At 49.3% G+C, this 9,386-nt stretch overlaps 1 long non-coding RNA gene across 1 annotated transcript; it reads right to left on the minus strand.

Annotated features, from left to right (window-relative positions):
- Positions 1-4,334: 4,334 nt before the first annotated feature.
- On the minus strand, positions 4,335-8,991 carry LOC129138250 (uncharacterized). Its single transcript, XR_008541396.2, has 3 exons — positions 7,402-8,991; positions 5,694-6,765; positions 4,335-4,639 (listed from the first exon to the last, which is right to left on the minus strand). It is a non-coding gene; the product is annotated as an uncharacterized LOC129138250 (long non-coding RNA).
- Between the last annotated feature and the right edge of the window lie 395 nt (positions 8,992-9,386).

The following is a 9,386-nucleotide window of genomic DNA, read 5'->3' on the forward strand; positions in this document are numbered from 1 at the left end:
TTTTTCAAGATTAAACAGAGAGTTCATTGCAGACACCAGCTTGGAATCTGTGTTCTTTGATTTCCAAGTAAGTGATCTTTCAATATGCCATTTTTATGGGAGGATTGGAAATATTACAAACAATAGAATGTTAAAGCTGGAAAGGATCTTGTGCTGGTTCTTAAGCTACTGTTTCTCATCCCCAAACTCAACCTTTTAAATTTCATTCTATAATGCTGAACCTGAGACTTTACATTTATTCTTTATCAAGTTTGTTTCTTGCTGGGTTCCATCCACTTGGGATAGCAGCCTGGGCCCAATCAGGGGATAAAAACCACACAGTGATTTAAACAGAGAAAATGTTACATAAGTAAATATTAAACGATGATAAAAGAATAACTGTAGAATATTTTAAAAAGTATATATGGCTCCCTAGGGCTAAGAGAATGAACCCAAGGAAGGACAAACTTGGAAAAGGGCCCCTTCCTATGGATGGGGTTTAGAGCTCCTTGTAGAAGGTCGTTTGCTGACCCCTGGCTTAGCTTATTGGTATACAGGAAGAGCACCTAACACAGTCACTAATATTCTAAAGTCATCAATCCCTTCTCTCCATCTCCACTGTTGCCATTTTGGTCCAAGCCATCATCATCTCTCAACTGACTATTGCAGTAGTCTCCTGACTAGGCTCTTGGTTTCTGTCTTGACCCTGTATTAGGTCAGGTTTCCTAGAAGCAGAGCCTATGACAGAGGGCTTATGCATGTGACTTATTGAGAAGCTACTCCTGAGAGAAGGGAGTGAGGGTGCAGAATAGGTCAGGAAAAAAAAGCTAAGCAAGGAAGGAGAGTAACTTCAGCCTGGTCCCATGGAAAGCCCGGGAGCATGAACTGTACCCCAGAGTTGGTCCCAGTCTGAGGCAGGGGGCTGGCATTTGCATCTCCATGCTAGTCATTGGCTATGGGCTGCCCTAGGATGAGCATGGGGGTTGCAGCTTATTGGACAAGGAAGTTCTCATGTGGCCTAGGGCAGTACTCTGGGGAGGGGGACACCTGCGAGCCATTTTCAGACACCACTCAAAACGGCTGGGGCAGGCCAGGCACGGTGGCTCATGCCTGTAATCCCAGCACTTTGGGAGGCCGAGGCAGGAGGATCACCTGAAGTCAGGAGTTCAAGACCAGCCCGGCCAACATGGTGAAACCCCATCTCTATTAAAAATTCAAAAAATTAGCTGGGCATGGTGGCAGGTACTTGTAATCCCAGCTACTTGGGAGTCTGAGGCAGGAGAATCACTTGAACCTGGGAGGGGCAGAGGTTGCAGTGAGCTGAGATTGTGCCATTGCACTCCAGCCTGGGCAACAAGAGCGAGACTCCGTCTCAAAACAAAAAACAAAAAACCAACATAGTTGCACATGCTCAGTAAGGGGGATCCACGCAAGGGTCTGATAGCATCCACGCCCACTCCAACAGTCTATTAATAGACAGTGGTCAAGGTGGTCCTCCTCTTCAAGTTCAGGTTCAGGTTCCAAGACAGAATGGGTCAGTCTTGTAATGGGGACTGTGAGATTTGCTGGGCTGCTGTAGGATCTGCCAAGGGACATTAGAAGAAAGGCAGGAAACCACACTGGGGTTAGAGTCCCACAGAATTTTATTTCAGCTCTGGCCCTTTCTGGCTGTGAGGTCTTGGGTGAGTGTCTTCTCTCTCTGGATGCATTTCATCACCTAAAAATGGGACACCCACACCTGCCCGAGGGACTAGCTCTGGGATCATCCTCTGAAGCCCACCACTGCTGCTGCTGCTTCATGCATTGGCACTAATTTTGAATGCCTTGTTGGATGTTCACATAGGTTAAAAAGCTGCTTGAAATGATCTGAGCCCAGAACTGAAATCCATTTTACATAGAAATAATTTTTATTTTATTTTATTTTTTTTACTGTTTTAAACTGAGTTTTACCACACTGTTCCCATGGTGTAAACTACGGGAAGATTGTACTCTGTTCTTTTCAGGATTTATTGAATGTTGCTCACCTGTTTGAAAAAAATCACCTTACCAATGGCAGAGCCTCTTGTGGTGTCTGAGTTGCCCAGAACAGTACAGCTGTAGTCAGTCCGCATCTGTGACTTCGTTCACTGTGATTCTGCATCCAAGTTCAAGCATCTGATGACATAATTACATGGTCTACCTTAGTAATGCCAGGTGTATTAGTCTTCTCAGGCTGCTATGAAGAAACACCCGAGACTGGGTAATTTATAAAGGGAAGAGGCTTAACTGACTCACAGCTCTGCAGGGCTGGGGATGCCTCAGGAAACTTACAATCAAGGCGGAAGGGGAAGCAGGCTTGTCCTCCTTCACATGGTGGCAGCAAGGAGAAGTGCAGAGTGAAGTGGGGGAAAAGACCCTTATAAAACCATCAGATTATCCTGAGAACTCATTTACTGTCACGAGAAAAGTATGGAGGTAACCACCCCCGTGATTCAGTGACCTCTCCCCAGTTCCCTTCCATGACACGTGGATATTATGGGAACTACAGTTCAACGTGAGATTTAGGTGGGGACACAGCCAAACCATATCACTAGGGCACTTACATGTTGAACTATGTTTTGTTTTATTATAAATTCCTTTCTTTTTCTCTTTATATCCCTCTGGGGAAATTACGTTGTTTAAGAAAATGCCTGTAGCTAGGTTATATTTTCTATGAATTTCATTTCAGTTGAGTAAAGAGAAAGTGATAAAGTATTTGTGTTAAAAGCCTGGCATTGACTCTGATAGAGTCGAGAATCACACATCTACAAAGAATTAGCAACATCTTCTCTTTCCATAGGAAACCCATAGCCTCACTGAGAGACACCTTGGAGCTCTTTGTTAGTTTGGGCCACATTTTACAAGGAAGGACTCTTTTCTGTCCTCTCCCAACTGCTGTCCTTTGCTAGGACTCCTTAAGAGGGAGTATTTTCCCTCTTAAGGAGTCTGCTGGGGACCTGTGTAATCATTTAGCCCACATCCTGGGCCATGTCAGCTCTCCTGGAATTGTCCCTACTAGCGTTGAGTGTGGCTGTCTCACTCCCCTTTGCTGGAGGAACAGACCTGGACTTCTGCCAAACTGAGGTCCCTGCCTGGTGAGTAAGTAATTTGTTTCCTCCATAGGAGATGGAGCGACAATCAAGAAACAAACAAACACATTTTTTTAAAAAAAGGCATAAAAGCTTAGTCATGCAAATCAAGGCAGAGGAGAGAGGGTAAAGAAAATGGCCTCATTCATATTCTGCAACTTCAGCAGGCCCTGGCCCATGGGCCGATTTCTATTAAAACACTCAGCCTAGAGCAGCCAACACTCCGGCTCATTAATAAAGGTTTGTCCCAAGTGGAGTAAACACCACCCGTTCCCAGGACACCCAGAAGCAGAAAATTAACCAGAGGTGAACTGGGTCATTAGCTGCTGCACAATATGGGTCATCCTAGATTAATTTAGTTCCCTTCAACTGGAGGCTCAAAGAGAGTGACCGGTTCTCATAGCGGGGAACAGTGACTTAGCAGCGTGTTGAGGTCTCTTGGATACCAGGCCAGGAGCTGTCATTATGATTCATGGCGCCTCTGACATCACTCAGTGGTTTTGTGATACAAAGTTCACATGTCTGAGCACACATAAGGGACTCTGTGAATATGTGTGTATTTGTTGCGTGCATGCCCGCAGAATGGGATACAGAGACTCACTCTATTCATCAAGGATTTGTTTTAATCAGGTATGGTAAGACCCCCAGACACAGAAAGTACTGTCATCCGGGAAGACATTCATTACATTCTAGGTCCCAAGAAACGGGAGACATGGCATGCTCTGCGGTCCGCATGGGGAACCCGGGAACCGTGCTCTGCAGGGCCACACGGGGAACCTGGGAACCCGGGAACCATGCTCTGCAGGGCCACATGGGGAACACTGGGAACCCGGGAACCGTGCTCTGCGGGGCCACACGGGGAACCTAGGAACCCGGGAACCCGGGAACCGTGCTCTGCAGGGCCACACGGGGAATCTGGGAACCCGGGAACCGTGCTCTGCAGGGCCACATGGGGAACCCTGGGAACCTGGGAACCGTGCTCTGCAGGGCCACACGGGGAACCTGGGAACCCGGGAACCGTGCTCTGCAGGGCCACACGGGGAACCTGGGAACCCGGGAACCATGCTCTGCAGGGCCACATGGGGAACACTGGGAACCCGGGAACCGTGCTCTGCGGGGCCACACGGGGAACCTAGGAACCCGGGAACCGTGCTCTGCAGGGCCACACGGGGAACCTGGGAACCCGGGAACCGTGCTCTGCAGGGCCACATGGGGAACGCTTCCTTTCAAGAGGAAGAGGGAGGAAGTGAGACATGAGCAAGAGACTTTATTGAGGAATGAATGGATAGGCAGTCACCAGGCTCAGGGTTGTGAGTTTGAGTCACTTCAGCAGGCTCTGGGACATAGGGGCTGTTCCTAGTTGTCTGGTACCTGGCCCTGGAGAGGGAGAGCCCAATAAAAGAGGTGGTTGGGGCGTGTGGGCTCTTGATTTGTTTTTCATTTGCAAGACATGCTCCAGATGAGTTGTTTCCTGTCTCTTAGGAATTGGCAAGCATGGGAAGAGCACGCTGTCCAGGGTCGGCAAGGCCTGGAAATGTCAGAGCATCAGAATACTGAAAATAAAAGACATGGTCAGTACTCATACATAGACATGACACACACATACACACACATACGCAGACTCACACATGTCAACAGCTGAGTGAAAAATGTCTTTCATTCCTGGAAGCAGGAGTCCTATCACTTTCTCCAAAGCATGTCTTTTTCTATGCAATGGTGTGCTTTAGGTGCAAGAACACTCGAGAAGCGGCAAAGATAAAGTTAAACAAATCCAAGTGTTATAATTCTGCATTATGCATATGTTTTGACTTTTCATCTTTTATTCAGAGAGTAAGAAAACCAAATAGAGTAAAGGAAGCCCAGCCAACCAGCTCAGTTTCATGTGGGCAGAACCAGCAGGAAATTGAAAGGGGAGAGAAGCCCCTTGCCAAAGCCGCCTCCACTTGCACTGGGAAGCCCACCACAGGCCACCACCTGGGCTGGGAGATTCGTCAGCAGGCGTTGGCCTGTGACAGTCACACTTCCTGCTCCTCAGTCTGAGATGCCCCAACCAGATGGCGGAGGCCCGATGGGGAAGGAGCAGCCTCCACGGAGGCCCGCCTGGTTTTCCAGCCCTGGACTTGCAGCCGGGGCATGAGGGCTCCCTCCTACTCTCCCACCCCTCCTGCTGGTGAAGCAAGCCCCTCCTACTCAGAAGGGAGCTTTCTCTGCCCTGGAAGATGCTTGGAAACTTGGCGATGCTTCCAGACGTGCAGGCGCCAGGGGCCTGTCCACTCCTCCTCCCCCTTCTCCTGGACTCACTGACCTTCCTTCTGTGCCACAAACAGCCAGGTTTATTCCCAACCCAGGGACCCTGTGTGACTGACCATTCTCCTCCCCGGATGCTGTCCCCAGCCCTGTGCATGGCTGCCCCTTCTCACCTTTCAGGGCTCTGCCAGGTGCCACCTCCTGGGTGAGCACTTCCCTGGCCACCCTGTCCCCAGGAGCCCTCTCCACCAAGGCACTTCCTAGCATCTCACCCCATTTCCTCTTCTCAAGATCCCTCATCACCATCTGAAATGAATTTGAGCAAGTGTTGACTTGGGGAACATATCTCCCCCTCCTTACCTGTGTGTGAGCTCCAAGGAAAATCAGTGTCCGACCTGACTTATGAACCTGTGTCCCCAGAGCCTATAGCGATACCCAGCCCAGAGGTGCTGGCTGCACATGATGCTGATGACTCCTAGGGTGAGCCTGGCATCTGAGTCCTGGGTTCAAGTCCTGATTCAGCTGTTCCCAGGCACCTGACTTTGGGAGAGATGCCTCCTCTTTGGGTCAAGTTTTTTTCCTTTGTGGCATGAACCAATATTCCAATATCCATCAGTCACGACTGCTGGGGCTCAAAGACCAAGGTGACATATGTCAAGGTGCTTGGCCAACTCAGAGAGTTGTGCAAAGAGAAATGACCATGTTAAGTTGCTGGCCCACGCCTGGGTAGAAGCCAGGGAATGGGCTAAGGAAGAGCATGGTGATGGCCCGCCTGGCGGAAGTCTGCAGTATGTGGGTGTGTGTGTGCGGATGTGTTTGTGCATGCGTGTTATTAATGTTGTTTAATTGCCATTCAGGCTCCATAAATAGTAGCTAATTCTTCCTATGTGCCAAGTATATACACTCACTTAATTCTTGCAACAGCCCTGAGTGGTAGGCACTGCTGTTACCACATCATCCCCATTCTGCAAATAAGGGAACTGAGGCAAGGGAGAAGAAATGACACAATCTCCTGCACCCTCTTGATGCCATTGTGGACAACAGGCCGCCTGAACTCACGTTTCCAGGCTCCACTTGGCCATTTCTGTGACTCTAATTTCCCCAGTCAAAGCTTAAATTCATCACGCTGGTGTCCCTTGAGGATAAAAAAGTGATTAATTTTCTGCAGCTCACTTCTCTTTCTAGGTTAAATCTATTTTGGTGGCGAGGCTGGGGGCACTGGGAATATGATACTGATCAATCTAGAATGTGTGGAGGAGTGGACAGCAGTTTTTAATCAGACAAGACCTTCAACCCCGGCACAGACCATCAATTGGCAGGTTCTCCTGGGACATGGACGTGGTGCATGGGGCTGCGTTCACCTGTGGTGGGGACATGTCAACTCGTTCTGGGGTTTCAGGGCTCCACTTGAACAGAACCAGTTCTCATGACACTGTAGGCAGAAGAGAGCAGCACATGTCACATGGGGCTGGGGCTGGGGTCTTCTGAACACCCTGAAGGGGCATCTCTGGGTTTCACCTACCTGGATAGTTTCTCTCTGTTTTGCTAGTTCTTAGTGGGCTTCCCTTTGTGGGAAACAACCTTCCTCCACTATGGTTTTTTTTTTGTTTTTGTTTTTGAGACAGGGTCTTACTCTGTCACCCAGGCTGGAGTGCAGTGGCTAGATCAGGGCTCACTGTAGCCTCGACCTCCCAGCATCAAGCGATCCTCCCACCCCAGCCTCCCTAGTAACTGGGATTACAAGTGTGCACCACCATGCCCAGCTAATTTGGGTTTCGCCATGTTACCCAGGCTGGTCTCAAACTCCTGGGCTCAAACAATTCACCCACCTCTGCCTCCCAAAGTGCTGGGATCACAGGCATGAGTCACTGTGCCTGGTGCCCCCTTCCCCAACTCTTAATCCCCCAACTCCCCAGCTCCAAGATTGGCAAGTGACCCAGACCCAGCCAATCAAACATACTCAGTGATGGCATCAGGAGGTGGGTTTGTGAGCCCAGCTTGTCTGATCTGAGTCAGTCCCTGGACCTCTGCTGGGGAATCGGGGAAGAGGCTTCTCTTTTCTACTGACCTTGCTGGGCTGATGGGAGGATCAGGATCTGCTGGGGCATCTTTGCCACCTCATGAGAACTGTGTGACCCAGAAGGGAGCCCACCCAGAAGGATGCCAGCCTGAGAAATGGAAGAGACCCCTTCCTGATGACGTCATTTTGCACCAAGATCCAGCTGTGCCTGTAGTCAAATACTGCTGGGACAGTAAGTTTCTGGAGTGAAGATATTCATGTTTTCACTCATTTAAGTTTGAGTGGGTATTCTGTCCTTTGTGATCAAGAGTGCTGCCTGATAGAGGTTGCAGTGAGCCGAGATCATGCCACTGCACTCCACTCCAGCCTGGCGACAGAGAGAGTCTCTGTCTCAAAAAAAAAAAAAAAAAAAAAAAAGTGCTGCCCGATAGATGACAGTTCCCCCTTTTTGTCTCAGTGACTTTTAGAGCTTTTGGAGGTCTGCTGTTGGGGGCCCTAGGCTGTAGGGAGGAGATTCATATTTGTCCTGTATTCTTGGGAAACCTTTGAGCTAAGATTGGACTGAAATGGCCTCAGGTGCTCTAATCAAATTGAGACCTGGTTCAATCCCTGTGGGCCCCTAAACCAAAGGTGAATAAGGTGCCTGCCTAGCAGGAGGTTGTGACCCCTAGGCTGATGGTGGGGTGAGAGCTGGGAGTCTGGATGGAGCAGATGTAGGCAGACAACAGGATGAGATTTGAAGGCCACAGCTAAGAATGACATTGAAGATCAAGACCTGTGCTGTCCTCCATGGCAGTCACTGGGCACCTGGGGTTATTTCAGTTTATATCAATGAAAACTAAATAGCTTTAAAAATTCAGTTCCTTAGTCACGCTAGCCACATTTTGAGTGCTCCATAGTCACATGTGGCTAGCGGCTGCTATATTGGACCGTGCAGACACAGAACATTTTCACCATGTGCAGAAAGTTGTACTCAACAACACAAGACAGACATATAAGGTTTTGAGTCCAGAAAACATCAAGTTGGAGAGAGGCAGTAGCAAGAAAAAAAGAGCAACAATAAGGGGGACTGTGACCAAGAGGTCCCCACTCATTCATTCCATCCTTCCTTCATTCATCTCTTCACCTCATATTGATTGAGCTCCTATCAGCCACCCTCTATGACTGCAGGCTCCAGGGAAACACAAAAGAATTACACAGATGTAGCCTCAGACCACACAGAGCTCACATTTAGTCTGAGGAGTCAGACACTAAAGGAGGTAAATAAGTCACTAAACAAGACAATTCCAGAAAATAATAAATGCCAACATGAAAAGAGAGCAGGTAATAGGACACAGTGTCTTTGGTGGGAGGATCAGGCCTCAAGTTTGGGGAGACGTGTCATCTTTGGGCAGCTAAAAACTACAGGGCTCAGAAAACCTCAGACATACAGAAAGGAGAGGAATGCACTGCTCTATAGCCCACTCCCTGGAAGGCTGGGAAGCCCTGGTCCAGGGAAAGCACAGAGTTCTAGGAATTGGGAAGGGGATCCAACCACAAGGACAGGAAGTGGACAAGGGCCTCCAGGAAGCAGAGAAGAAACGAAGCACAGAAGTGGCCATGGGGCCATCGTGGAGTCTGTTTCACGGACAGAAACACAAAGGGACTGTTAGGAACAGCCACCCCTGGCCAGCCCCGCCTGTGATTGTGACCTGACAACTCGTGGTTTGTGAAGGTTGTTTGTTTCAGAGGCATTTCGCCTCTCTGCTTTTGGAACCTCCACGAGTGGACTTTTGTCTTGGGGCTCACAGTATTTTACCCCCTTCAGGGAGGTGGCTGGTTGTAGTTTAGCAAAACAGCCACTGACATCGCTGCTCCTTCAGCCTCTGCAGACAGAGCTGCAAGATCCTCAAGGCCTTTTTAATCCCCAGAAACAAGGTTCGCAGGAGGCCAGAGCCTTTGGTGGTGGGGAGCGGAGTCAGCAGGGGGAGGGGAGAGGCCCTTCGGAGAGACTGAGCCGCCAGGCCATCGAGGGAACCTGGGCCAGGGATGAG

Source organism: Pan troglodytes, chromosome 21, assembly GCF_028858775.2.
Source record: "Pan troglodytes isolate AG18354 chromosome 21, NHGRI_mPanTro3-v2.0_pri, whole genome shotgun sequence".
Classification (NCBI taxonomy): Eukaryota; Metazoa; Chordata; class Mammalia; order Primates; family Hominidae; genus Pan; species Pan troglodytes.